The 14,118-nt window shown below is 40.6% G+C and overlaps 2 protein-coding genes across 3 annotated transcripts in view; both read right to left on the reverse strand.

Annotated features, from left to right (window-relative positions):
• Nucleotides 1-14,118, reverse strand: part of LOC131496951 (leucine-rich repeat-containing protein 37A3-like) — a 220,111-nt gene that overhangs the window by 101,268 nt on the left and 104,725 nt on the right. The window lies entirely within an intron of this gene.
• LOC131497273 (cytoplasmic phosphatidylinositol transfer protein 1-like) overlaps nucleotides 1-14,118 on the reverse strand; it is a 196,878-nt gene that overhangs the window by 72,177 nt on the left and 110,583 nt on the right. Inside the window, exon 1 of one of the 2 annotated variants that reach the window (XM_058703455.1) lies at nucleotides 2,917-3,032. The exons of the other annotated variant lie outside the window; for it this stretch is intronic. The gene's annotated coding sequence lies outside the window, so the exon portion shown is untranslated. Of the gene's footprint in view, nucleotides 1-2,916; nucleotides 3,033-14,118 lie in introns of those variants that run through there. 2 annotated transcript variants of the gene reach the window in all.

The following is a 14,118-nucleotide window of genomic DNA, read 5'->3' on the forward strand; positions in this document are numbered from 1 at the left end:
CAGAATTTACAGTCACAGGAGAGAAATAAAACATCATCTTGCCAAAATGATCAAGGCAATTAAAATTCTCTCCTTTGCTTTGACTTTCAAGCTCTAGCCTAGTGATGGTTAATACAAGCCTGTTTTTACTATAATTCAGCACAGTTCTGTCTTCTGGTCTTGTGCCTGGAAGTCAGGGTATGATGCACCGGCTGAAACCTAACCATTGTTGTCTCTTTTGGGGGAAATCAAACATCCAGACAGGTGAGCAACCAAGGGTGGCCTGGTGACGCCTATGTTTAAAAGCGAACGGTCCCGTAGGACAGCACTCACATTCTAGAGTTGGGGAAGAAACAGAAGGGCTGAAGAGAATTCCCTTTGTGGTTGTGATTGTGCACTGTTTTGTGGGGTTTCTGTGTTTTATTTTATTTTATTTTTTATTTGAGAGAGACAGACAGACAGAGCGTGCATGCATGAGCAGAGGAGAGAGGCAGAAGGAAAAAGAGAGTGGATCCTAAGCAGGCTCCACGCTCAGTGCAGAGTCCAAGATGGGGCTTGATCCCACAACCCTGGGATCATGACCTGTGTCGAAATCAAGAGTTAGACGCTCAGTCAACTGAGCCACACAGGCATATTTTAAAAACAAAATAGGTGGGAGACAATATACGTATATTATGTATGTATGTATAAATCACATATGTATATATAAATTATATTATATTTCATTAATATATTTTATTAATATATATTATAAATATATATATTATGTTTTTTTTATTTTTGAGACAGAGAGCATGAGCAGGGAGGGGCAGAGACAGAGGGAAACAGAGAATCCAAAGCAGGGTCTGTGCTGACAGCAGAGAACCTGATGAGGAGTTTGATCTCCAAACTGTTGAAATCATGACCTGAGCTGAAATCAGACCCTTAACCAACTGAGCCACTCAGGTGCCCCATAGGGGGAGATAATATTTAAAAAAAAAAGTATAAATGCGTATTTCTTCTCCTTTTCTGTCTCAACTGATTTAAAAAGCAATAGTATAGGGGCGCCTGGGTGGCTCAGTCAGTTAAGCGTCTAACTTCGGCTCAGGTCATGATCTCACGGTTTGTGAGTTTGAGCCCCGCATTGGGCTCTGTGCTGATAGCTCAGAGCCTGGAGCCTGCTTCAGAATCTGTGTCTCCCCCTCTCTCTGTCCCTCCCCCTCTCTCTGTCCCTCCCCCTATCTATCTATACAGATATAGATATATTCATATATATAACTATTATATATAATATAGATTCATATCTATTCATATATGAATAGATTCATATATATTCATATATAATGAATTCATATATATTCATATATTATATCTATCTACTCATATCTATTCATATATTATATATCTATTCATATCTATTCATATATTCATATATTATGTATCTGTTCATATATATTCATATATATAATATATATTCATATATATAATATATCCATGTATAGTATATATATATATATATATATATATATATATATTCAGGGTACCTGGGTGACCCAATCAGTTGAGCATCCAACTCTTGATTTTGGCTCAAGTCACGATCTCATAGCTGTGGGATCAGGCCCCGTGTCAGGTACCATGCCGAGAGCATGGAGACTACTTGAGATTCTCTCTCCCTCTGTCCCTCCCCTACTCTCCACTCTCACGTGCAGGCAGTCTCTCTCTCTCTCTCTCTCTCTCTCTCAAAAACAAACAAACAAAAAAAACAAGATCCAACTATATGCTGTCTATAGAAGAGTTTAGTTTCAAAGTCACAAATAGGTTGAAAATGACAGAAAAAAATATACCAACAATAACCATAAGAAAGTTGGATTAGCTATACTAATATCCGACAAAGTAGATTTTAAAACAAAAAAAGTTACCAAAGGTACAGAGGACATTTCATGATGGGAAAGGGCCAATCTATCACGAAGATACAACTAGAAACATAGTATGCCCCTAACAGAGCCCTGAAACACATAAAGCAAAAACAGACCTCAACCCCCCCATTTCAATAACAGATAGAACAGCTAGGCAGAAGACCAACATGGAAACGGAAGGCGTGAACAACACTATAAGCCAACCAGACCTAACATATCTATAGACCGGTCCACCCAACACAGCAGAATACAGCGCACATGAACCAGTCTCCAGGATAGACCATGTGCTAGACCACAGAACAAAACTCCAATAATTTTGAAAGGACTGAATTCATACAAAGCACGTTCTCTGACAACATGGAATAAAGTCAGAAATTGGAGACATTCACAAATATGTAGAAAACTGGCGCACTCTTAAACAGCCTATGACTCAGAGAAGAAACCACAAAGGAAATTAGGAATTTCTTTTCGATGAATAAAAGTTAAGACACAACATACCAAAGCTTCAGGGATGCAGCTAAAGCAGGTGTAAGGAGAAATCGAGAGCTGTAAATAGATTTCGTGAAAAAGAAGAAAGATCTCGAATCACTAACCTAACCTTCTACTTGAAGACACTGGAAGAAGAGCAAACTACACCTAAAGCAAGCTGCAAGAAGGAAATAATAAAGATCAGAGTCGAAATGAATGAAATGGAGAATAGAAAAACAACAGGAACCATCAACAAAACCAAAAGCTGGTGCTTTGGTCACACAACAAAGTTGACACACCTTTAGTTAGACTGACCAAGGGAAAAAGAGAGATGATTCCAATTGCAAACATCGTGAGTGTGCTTGTTTAAAATATATTTTCCAGGTCTTCTTTTTGCCCCAGGGAGGAATGGGTTCTAGAAAGATCTTGGCTATTTCCTTATAGCTTTTGAGCAGGTTGAAAATGTGCTCTTCGATAGTTTTGCTCATTTGGCCACCTGTTCCTGGAATAGCAAAGCAATTACTGTCTCTGCGCCTTTTCAGCTGCTTTAGATAAAAACCCGTTTTGCGCCCACCTGAGAAAATGGGAAGATCTGAGGTGCTTTTCTGTGTTGCGTTGATACAGTGTTGTCAGGTTTTCACTTGCTCCAGACTTCAAGGCAGATACAAAAGAAAATGAAAACAACTTCTATTCAATAACAGAGTGGTCAAGTGGTCTTACTCCTTTAGGGAAGAATGTTCCTCAGATTCCTGGAAGGTTGGAGAGAATGCCAGGGTTGCAGAGCAGTTACCCAGAGTGTGAGACGGGTGACTGGGCAACGTGACCTGCTTTTTCCCTTTAAGACAGAGCCACAGCCACCAGGATTCCACCGGCAGCTCTGTGAACCAGAGTCCCTGACCTTTGCTAAGCTGTAGCACATTCGTATGTGAGAGGGAGGGGTTCAATAAGTGGTTGGATTTCTCCCAGTTCCTACCACCCTTCACCCAGGTCTCCAGGTGGAAGTCTAGGAGTCAGCATTCTTGATGCCTCCTGCCTTGCCCCCCGACACATCCTGTAGACTGATTTCTCCCTCTCCCTCTCCCCTCCACTGACTTCTGTCCACCCCACAGCTGTCACCCTGGGCTAAGATACAACCACATTCCACTGGACCCTATAAGAGCTCCTAAAGACGTGTGCCTGAATCCGTTCTGGTCCCTCGGTTCCCATTTCACTGAAGATCTGTTTTTGTCATTACCCAAGACAATCCCTTCGGGGCGCCTGGGTGGCTCAGTCCGTTGAGCGTCCAATTTCAGCTCAGGTCGTGATCTCGCAGTCTACGGGCTTAAGCCCCACGTCGGGCTCTGTGCTGACAGCTCAGAGCCTGGAGCCTGCTTCGGATTCTGTGTTTCCCTCTCTCTCTCTCTCTCTCTCTCTCTCTGTGTCCCTCCTCCGCTCGTGCTGTCTCTCTGTCTCTCAAAAATAAATAAACATTAAAAAATTATTTAAAAAAAAATAAACCTCTTATTAAAAAAAAAAAAAAAAAAAAGGCAATCCCTCTTGGAATAAAGCTCTAGTCTTCAGCACGGCCCACGAGGGATGCCCTGACCTGCTGGGCACCTACTCCTCCAGCTCAGGGACGTACCCTCCCATCCTTTGAAGTTTCGTGCCTCGGATACACTGAACTACTCCCTTCCTCCGAGGAGCCTTTGTGCTTGGGTTCTCTCAACCTCCTTCCCTTTGGCTGGTTGACATCAGCCTCGCAGGCTCACTCAAGCTTCCCCGGATACCTTCCCTGAGCACCAAAGCCTAGACCCCCTCTCCCTCTCAGAGCCTCTTACTAACGCCTTGTATCTTTCTTCATGAGAAAGGATTAAGGTGAAGCCAGGAACGACAGATGCAACTACTATCTCATGGCAGACATCACCTGGAATCCTCTCCACCACAGCGGTCCAAGCAGCCACTGTAGATTGACCACACCGAGGATTTTATGTTTTTCGGCTTTTGTACTTGAGCCAACCTATTCCTTAAATCTTTAATAGCCTAAGTTTTCCTCTCCAAAACTGCTTTCATACGGCTAAGCTGAATTTGCATGACAATTTAGATCCATTTCCTGGAAATGACTGTGCTTTACTAAAAACCCAGAGAGCTGAGAAGAGCCTAGTGACCTAAAAAAAAATAAAAAATAAAAAAGTACAAGTAAATCCTAAAACACTGATTGCGACTTTATGAAAGAAGGGAAGAAAAACACTAAGAAATAATTCATAAGCCTATGGGGCAACTGTGGAAATAGGACTGTTTACTTAATCACACGAACTTTCATCTGACTGCTTTACTGTTAGCCCATACAATGTTTTCAGAGTGCTGAATGCCACGGTGCATCTAAATGCACTTCAATTACAACATTAACAGCTAATATTTACTGGACAAATTTATTATGTACCAAAGATCGTCTAACAGCTTTTCACACGCTAACACATCCAATCCTCACTAATAACTCTAAGAGGTAGGTACAATTATGATCACTCTCGTCATACAGATGAGGCAACTGAGGCACGGGCAAAGCAGCAGACAAAAATTGAGTTATTTTCAGGCAGGGGGCACCTGGGTGGCTCCGTCAGCTAAGCATCGGACTCTTGGTTTCGGCTTAGATCATGAGTTCAAGGTTTGTAGGATCAAGCCCCGTGTCAGGCTCTGTGCTGACAGCATGGAGCCTGCTTGGGATTCTCTCTTTCCTTCTCTCTCTCTCTCTCTCTCTCTGCCCCTCCCCTGCCCATGTTCTCTCCCTCCCTCTCTCTCAAAATAAATAAACATTTAAGAAAAAGATATTCTCAGGCATGCTAGAATTCAGAACGGTTAACTCTCTCATACTTTTTCTTGTGTGTACGTTCCCTGAGCAATACGCGTTCAAGAGGCTTCAAAATAAGGGAAGAGAACAAAATAGAGAAAGACAGCAATCCAAGAAAATGCTGAGCCATGGCAGAGAAAGGCAGGGGGCAGGGCCTGGTGGGATGGGGCAAGATGACAGTGGCTCTAAGAAGTAAGGGGATGTCACGGAACCAAGAGCTTGGTAATCGCACTAGAGAATGAAACCATGTTATTTTTTGTTCCTGTAAAAATGAAAGGGAAGTAGTTTCCAGAAAAACTGTAATTGATACATAAGAAAACAGGGCAACTCTGTTGAGAGGGTAAATTTATGCTATGTAGTTTTGTGTGTGTGTGTGTGTGTGTGTGTGTGTGTGTGTGTGTGTGTGTGTGTGTTTTACCGCAGTTTAAAAACAAGCAGAGACGAAAGCCGGGAGGATACACTGGTCTGAAGGGGGGACGTGGCTATTAGTGGGGAAATTAGCCAGTACCGACAGGGGCAGACCACGTATGAGAAGGCTCACCTTTATAAAGAGAGCTTGCCATCTTGTCAGAAAATCCCTCTGACAGCACTAAGGACAAGAGAGAGAGTTCCCCAAGTCTTTCTCCATCACTGAAAGGTAAGTTCCTTGAGGGGACAGATCTTGTCTCTGGTATTAGATAAGCCAGAGTTGCCAGATTCAACAAATAAAAATATAGGACACCCAGTTAACTCTGAATTTCAGATCAACAATGAATAATATATATTTTTTTTTAGTATAAGTATGTCCCATTGGGGCACTTATACTAAAAAAAAATTGTTCATTCTTTATCTGAAACTCAAATTTAACTGGGCATTCTATATTTTATCTGGCAACTCTATAGAGAGCCAGTGATTATGGTGAAAGAGAAGGAAATAGAAGTAACTGGAAAAAAAAAGACAACAACAGAGGATTCATATTTAGAGATAAAACTGCCAGACATTCCTTATTAAGTTCGCAACGTTATCTTTTCTGAGCAACCCTGTTTCCTGCTGGAAGCATGTGCTGTTAAACAGAGTCAAGGAGAGCCACGGCCGAGTCGTGTCACTGGGCACGCAAAGCTAAGGTTCTGCGGGCGGTATTCCCCCACCACTGCCGCCATCACTAACCCAACCATGCGCCATGTACCGCCCACCAAAGCAAAGAGAGAAAGTGAGATTGTTCCAGCGCCACCATCCCATTTAAGTTCACAAGACAAAGGCAAGACACCAGCAAAATATATATAGTCCTCACTGGTTTGCTGAGCGAAGCTGGGAAAATAATCAAATGCTCAGACTTTTCTGGAAAAGATCCCATTCACAGTAGCAACCCAAACCATACAATGCCTAGGACTCCATCTAACAACGACGACAAAAATGTACAAGGCCTATATGAAGAGAGAAATAAAATTTTATCGAAAAACATTAAAAATAAAGACCAGGGCGGGGGCGGGCGGGAGGGCGTTGCCTAAGTGGCTCAGTCGGTTAAGCATCCAGCTCTGGAGTTTGGCTCAGGTCATGATCTCACGGTTCATGGGATCAAGCCCCGAGTCAGGCTTAGTGCTAACAGCGTGGGGCCTGCTTGAGATTCTCTCTCTCCCTCTCTCTTTCTGCCCCTCCCCTGCTCATGTTCTCTCTCTCTCGCTCTCTCTCCAAAATAAAATAAACACTGAAAAATAAATAAATAAATAAATAAAGACCTGGAATAAGTGGAGAAACTTAGAGAGGAATTGTCTTCTTATATAGAGAGAGTCAGATTCTAAATTTACTATATGAAAAGAGCAGAGGAGAATATTTTTGTAGAAGGCGTTTCAAAGCAAGACATGAAATCTAGGAACCAAAGAGAAAAAGACTGACGGATTGACTATGAAGCAATTTTATTTTTTGATTTATTTATTTTTAAAAAAATTTTTTTTTCAACGTTTTTTATTTATTTTGGGACAGAGAGGGACAGAGCATGAACGGGGGAGGGGCAGAGAGAGAGGGAGACACAGAATCGGAAACAGGCTCCAGGCTCCGAGCTGTCAGCACAGAGCCCGATGCAGGGCTCGAACTCACGGACCACGAGATCATGACCTGAGCTGAAGTCGGACGCTTAACCGACTGAGCCACCCAGGTGCCCCCCCAAAAAAATTTTTTTTAAATAAAAACTTTAAAAACAACAAAACAACGAAATCATACGATCATCTGGTTACAAAATGAACTTTTTTCATCATAGAGAAATTAGAATATGGAAAAAGTTTGAGGTTTTTTTACTCATCCAGAAATAACATTAACGTTTAGGTACATATTCTTTTTTTTTTTTTTTTTTAACGCTAAATTATTTTTGAGACAGAGAGAGACAGAGCATGAACGGGGGAGGGTCAGAGAGAGGGAGACATAGAACCCGAAACAGGCTCCAGGCTCTGAGCTGTCAGCACAGAGCCCGACGCGGGGCTCGAACTCACGGACCGCAAGATCGTGACCTGAGCCGAAGCCGGCTGCTCAACCGACTGAGCCACCCAGGTGCCCCTTCTTTTTAGGTTTCAAAAACGTTGTAGATAAATTGGAAATTATACTGAATAGATCACTTTGTAAAGTGCTTTTTTTAACATATATTATCAGCATTTTTCGTATCCTTAGTCTTCAAAACTTATTAATGGTTGCATTCGCTCCCCTTGTGTGGGCATAATTTAATCAGTCCCCAATTACTGAATGAGAATTTCAAAAATTTCTGCCTCCCCCAGTACATTTCACCTGGTAAGTATTCAGAAGATGTTTGTTGAATTGAATGGTTATGATCAGGACAAAGCATTATCAATAGCTAGATCCTGTTCTCAATTGACTTTATCATTCAATTAACAGAAAATTTTTTAAATGGGGAAAAAACTGTTTTCTGCTTGTGTGGTAACACATATTTGCAGAATTTGTAAGCCCAATGAAATCAAATGAAACTACTGCTTCCTCCAGCCTATGGGGATCATTCCATCTTCTGCAAAGACAAATCCACGATGAAGGCAGTGATTTGGAAAGAAACAAAGAATGGACACTCTGAGCTATAGAGAATCAACTGAGGGTTGGTGGAGGGAGGTGGGCTGGGGATGGGCTAAATGGGTGACGGGTATTAAAGTGGGCATTCGTTGTGATGAGCACTGGGTGCGGTACGAGTAAGTGATGAGTCACTTTTACTCCTGGGGCGCCTGGGTGGCTCAGGTGGTTAAGCGTCCATCTTTGATTTCAGCTATTTCAGCTCGGGTCATGATCTCACGGTTCGTGAGTTTGAGCCCAGCATCAGACTCTGTGCTGACAGTGCAGAGCCTGCTCGGGATTCTCTCTCTCTCTCTCTCTCTCTCTCTCTCTCTCTCTCTCTGTTCCTCCCCCACTTGTGCTCTCTCTCACTCAAAATAAATAAATAAACTTAAAAAAAAAATTCTACTTCTGAAGCTAATATTGCACCGTATGTTAACTAACTAGAATTTAAATAAAACCTTAAAGAAAAAGGAAAAAACAAAGAATGTCTTAAATCTATAAGGAGACGGTTATGTTCAGAAACCTTCTACAGATTTTTAGTGTCATCTAATCTGAACATTTGTGTAAAAGCCCATGTCACCTTTTCCTGAATCTCCTTCCTTCAGTGTTTTCTCTTCACATTAAAATATATTGAAATTTTTTCAGTTGGTAAAAGCCAGTTTAATATGATTTATGTACTTGCCCACAAGAAAGTGAACTTTCCGTATCACTAATTAATATCCACCCGATGCACAGTTTTATCAGCCAAGCATAATGATTTGAGGGAGGAAGGAGAGAGAGTGGAAAAGAAAAGAATGGGACTGAGATCGAAGGTCACGATCTCCACGTCCATGAGGGCAGGAAAGGGTCTAAGGATGGACTTACTACAGGGGACCAACCACTGGACAAAAGACGCAGCCTAAAGCCATGACAGCAAGCTCCAAGGCTATGTAGGTAAAGATGCAGAGGCGGACGTTGCTGGCCCGAAGGCCAAAATAAATAAATCAATAAATCAATAAATCAATAAATCAATAAATAAATAATAATAAAAAATAAAAAATAAAATAAAATAAAAAACTTCAGCACATGAACTTTGGGAGTAAAAGAGAATGACTCCAAAATTTTACATATGACCTAGCCGCCATTTGCGTGAAAGGGCTCACACACAGCCCTGACAGGTGTTCCCCCAAAAAAACCAACTTGAAGATCTCTTCTAGATGTCTAATAACTATAAAAATTAAGAGCTCAAGGTCTGGAAGATCTAACGATGTACATTGAAACCGGCAAAACAGTGATGTCTAAATAATCATTGCAAATATGATATAATATTGTGACATTTTAAAAACTTAAATGTAAAAAAAATAAAAAGTAAAGTAAAGTAAAAAAAACTACGGGCACCTGGGTGGCTCAATCGGTTTGAGCATCCGACTTCGGCCCAGGTCATGAACTTGCGGCTCGTGAGTTCCAGCCCTGCATCGGGCTCTGTGCTGACAGCTCAGAGCCTGGAGCTTCCTTCAGATCCTGTGTTCCCTCTCCCTCTCTGGCCCCTCCATCGCTCGCACTCTGTCTCTCAAAAATAAAAAATAAAGATAAAAAATTTAAGAAAGAAAAAAAAAAAAGTAAAAAAACTAAAAACTTAAACGTAATGTACAATGCAAAACGTATTAAGAGCGTTCTGAGTTCCACATATTATTTTAGGTGGAAGTGACATGCAAGTTCATGAAAGGGGACATGGAGGAGAGATAATAAATACGGCTCTGAGGGCGCCTGGGTGGCTCGGTCGGTTAAGCGTCCGACTTCAGCTCAGGTCATGATCTCACGGCTCATGGGTTCGAGCCCGCGTCGGGCTCTGTGCTGACAGCTCGGAGCCTGGAGCCTGCTTCAGATCCTGGGTCTCCCTCTCTCTCTGCCCCTTCCCCACTCGCACTCTGTCTCCTTCCGTCTCTCAAAACATAAATAAAAATATTAAAAAAAAAAAAAAAAAAAAGTACTGCTCTAAGTACTGATTACCTTGACCTTGACAATCCAAAAACGGAAAGGTTGAGGAATGCTCACATAAAAGTAACCACCAGAATTAAAAACAGGACATGAATTTGCAAACTGCTAGAGAAGACACAGTACATACAGAAAACAGCAGTTGTTAAAAGAAAAGATATAAAAATACAGATAAAATGAGATGAAACAAGACCGTACCATTAGCTATAATGATAAATGTAAGTTACACTTCCGTATTAAAAGGAAATAACTTTCATGTGGGATTATAAAATAAGGCCCAGTGACTTTTTGCTTACAAGAGGCAGAACTAAAACAAAATGAGACAGAAATGGTCATAATAAAAGGATGATCAAAGATTTAGCAGACAACAAACAAAAAGAAGTGCCTTTAATTCATGATAATATCGGCCATATTTTATTTTTATGTGTTCACGCAACGCTTACAAAAATTAGTCATGTCATAAACCACCATAAAAACCCAAATAAATTCCAAGAAGAAACTACACAGGACTCAACGTCACAAAATACTCCACTAAAAAAATATCTAAGTCTAAATCAAACCCCAACACTTGGAAATTTAAAAGAACTTTTCAATAAGCTTTCTGGTCAGAGTAGACATCGAAACTATAGTTACACGCAATTAAAAAATAGAAAATAATGATGGGAGCACTACATACTAAATCTTAGGTGACAAAGACAAAGCTGTATTCACAGACAAGGCAAGCAGATGGGAACAGGCCTATTTTATAACTCGTAGGCTTAAGGCAACCTAAATCCAAATTCGGATGCCATTTAAATACTGTAAGCACATACAAACATACACGTTCAGAGAGAGAGAAAAGACTCTAAAATATTAAGAATAGTAATCTCCAGGTTATGGAATTTCTACTTTCTTCTGAATTTCCTAAATAAGTCTCAATGAGCATGCAGCACTTTTATAATTAGAACAAGATTAAACAAAAGCACAACAAAAAACAGAATTTACAGTCACAGGAGAGAAATAAAACATCATCTTGCCAAAATGATCAAGGCAATTAAAATTCTCTCCTTTGCTTTGACTTTCAAGCTCTAGCCTAGTGATGGTTAATACAAGCCTGTTTTTACTATAATTCAGCACAGTTCTGTCTTCTGGTCTTGTGCCTGGAAGTCAGGGTATGATGCACCGGCTGAAACCTAACCATTGTTGTCTCTTTTGGGGGAAATCAAACATCCAGACAGGTGAGCAACCAAGGGTGGCCTGGTGACGCCTATGTTTAAAAGCGAACGGTCCCGTAGGACAGCACTCACATTCTAGAGTTGGGGAAGAAACAGAAGGGCTGAAGAGAATTCCCTTTGTGGTTGTGATTGTGCACTGTTTTGTGGGGTTTCTGTGTTTTATTTTATTTTATTTTTTATTTGAGAGAGACAGACAGACAGAGCGTGCATGCATGAGCAGAGGAGAGAGGCAGAAGGAAAAAGAGAGTGGATCCTAAGCAGGCTCCACGCTCAGTGCAGAGTCCAAGATGGGGCTTGATCCCACAACCCTGGGATCATGACCTGTGTCGAAATCAAGAGTTAGACGCTCAGTCAACTGAGCCACACAGGCATATTTTAAAAACAAAATAGGTGGGAGACAATATACGTATATTATGTATGTATGTATAAATCACATATGTATATATAAATTATATTATATTTCATTAATATATTTTATTAATATATATTATAAATATATATATTATGTTTTTTTTATTTTTGAGACAGAGAGCATGAGCAGGGAGGGGCAGAGACAGAGGGAAACAGAGAATCCAAAGCAGGGTCTGTGCTGACAGCAGAGAACCTGATGAGGAGTTTGATCTCCAAACTGTTGAAATCATGACCTGAGCTGAAATCAGACCCTTAACCAACTGAGCCACTCAGGTGCCCCATAGGGGGAGATAATATTTAAAAAAAAAAGTATAAATGCGTATTTCTTCTCCTTTTCTGTCTCAACTGATTTAAAAAGCAATAGTATAGGGGCGCCTGGGTGGCTCAGTCAGTTAAGCGTCTAACTTCGGCTCAGGTCATGATCTCACGGTTTGTGAGTTTGAGCCCCGCATTGGGCTCTGTGCTGATAGCTCAGAGCCTGGAGCCTGCTTCAGAATCTGTGTCTCCCCCTCTCTCTGTCCCTCCCCCTCTCTCTGTCCCTCCCCCTATCTATCTATACAGATATAGATATATTCATATATATAACTATTATATATAATATAGATTCATATCTATTCATATATGAATAGATTCATATATATTCATATATAATGAATTCATATATATTCATATATTATATCTATCTACTCATATCTATTCATATATTATATATCTATTCATATCTATTCATATATTCATATATTATGTATCTGTTCATATATATTCATGTATATAATATATATTCATATATATAATATATCCATGTATAGTATATATATATATATATATATATATATATATATATTCAGGGTACCTGGGTGACCCAATCAGTTGAGCATCCAACTCTTGATTTTGGCTCAAGTCACGATCTCATAGCTGTGGGATCAGGCCCCGTGTCAGGTACCATGCCGAGAGCATGGAGACTACTTGAGATTCTCTCTCCCTCTGTCCCTCCCCTACTCTCCACTCTCACGTGCAGGCAGTCTCTCTCTCTCTCTCTCTCTCTCTCTCAAAAACAAACAAACAAAAAAAACAAGATCCAACTATATGCTGTCTATAGAAGAGTTTAGTTTCAAAGTCACAAATAGGTTGAAAATGACAGAAAAAAATATACCAACAATAACCATAAGAAAGTTGGATTAGCTATACTAATATCCGACAAAGTAGATTTTAAAACAAAAAAAGTTACCAAAGGTACAGAGGACATTTCATGATGGGAAAGGGCCAATCTATCACGAAGATACAACTAGAAACATAGTATGCCCCTAACAGAGCCCTGAAACACATAAAGCAAAAACAGACCTCAACCCCCCCATTTCAATAACAGATAGAACAGCTAGGCAGAAGACCAACATGGAAACGGAAGGCGTGAACAACACTATAAGCCAACCAGACCTAACATATCTATAGACCGGTCCACCCAACACAGCAGAATACAGCGCACATGAACCAGTCTCCAGGATAGACCATGTGCTAGACCACAGAACAAAACTCCAATAATTTTGAAAGGACTGAATTCATACAAAGCACGTTCTCTGACAACATGGAATAAAGTCAGAAATTGGAGACATTCACAAATATGTAGAAAACTGGCGCACTCTTAAACAGCCTATGACTCAGAGAAGAAACCACAAAGGAAATTAGGAATTTCTTTTCGATGAATAAAAGTTAAGACACAACATACCAAAGCTTCAGGGATGCAGCTAAAGCAGGTGTAAGGAGAAATCGAGAGCTGTAAATAGATTTCGTGAAAAAGAAGAAAGATCTCGAATCACTAACCTAACCTTCTACTTGAAGACACTGGAAGAAGAGCAAACTACACCTAAAGCAAGCTGCAAGAAGGAAATAATAAAGATCAGAGTCGAAATGAATGAAATGGAGAATAGAAAAACAACAGGAACCATCAACAAAACCAAAAGCTGGTGCTTTGGTCACACAACAAAGTTGACACACCTTTAGTTAGACTGACCAAGGGAAAAAGAGAGATGATTCCAATTGCAAACATCGTGAGTGTGCTTGTTTAAAATATATTTTCCAGGTCTTCTTTTTGCCCCAGGGAGGAATGGGTTCTAGAAAGATCTTGGCTATTTCCTTATAGCTTTTGAGCAGGTTGAAAATGTGCTCTTCGATAGTTTTGCTCATTTGGCCACCTGTTCCTGGAATAGCAAAGCAATTACTGTCTCTGCGCCTTTTCAGCTGCTTTAGATAAAAACCCGTTTTGCGCCCACCTGAGAAAATGGGAAGATCTGAGGTGCTTTTCTGTGTTGCGTTGATACAGTGTTGTCAGGTT

Source organism: Neofelis nebulosa, chromosome 16 (genome assembly GCF_028018385.1).
Source record: "Neofelis nebulosa isolate mNeoNeb1 chromosome 16, mNeoNeb1.pri, whole genome shotgun sequence".
NCBI classification, from domain to species: domain Eukaryota; kingdom Metazoa; phylum Chordata; class Mammalia; order Carnivora; family Felidae; genus Neofelis; species Neofelis nebulosa.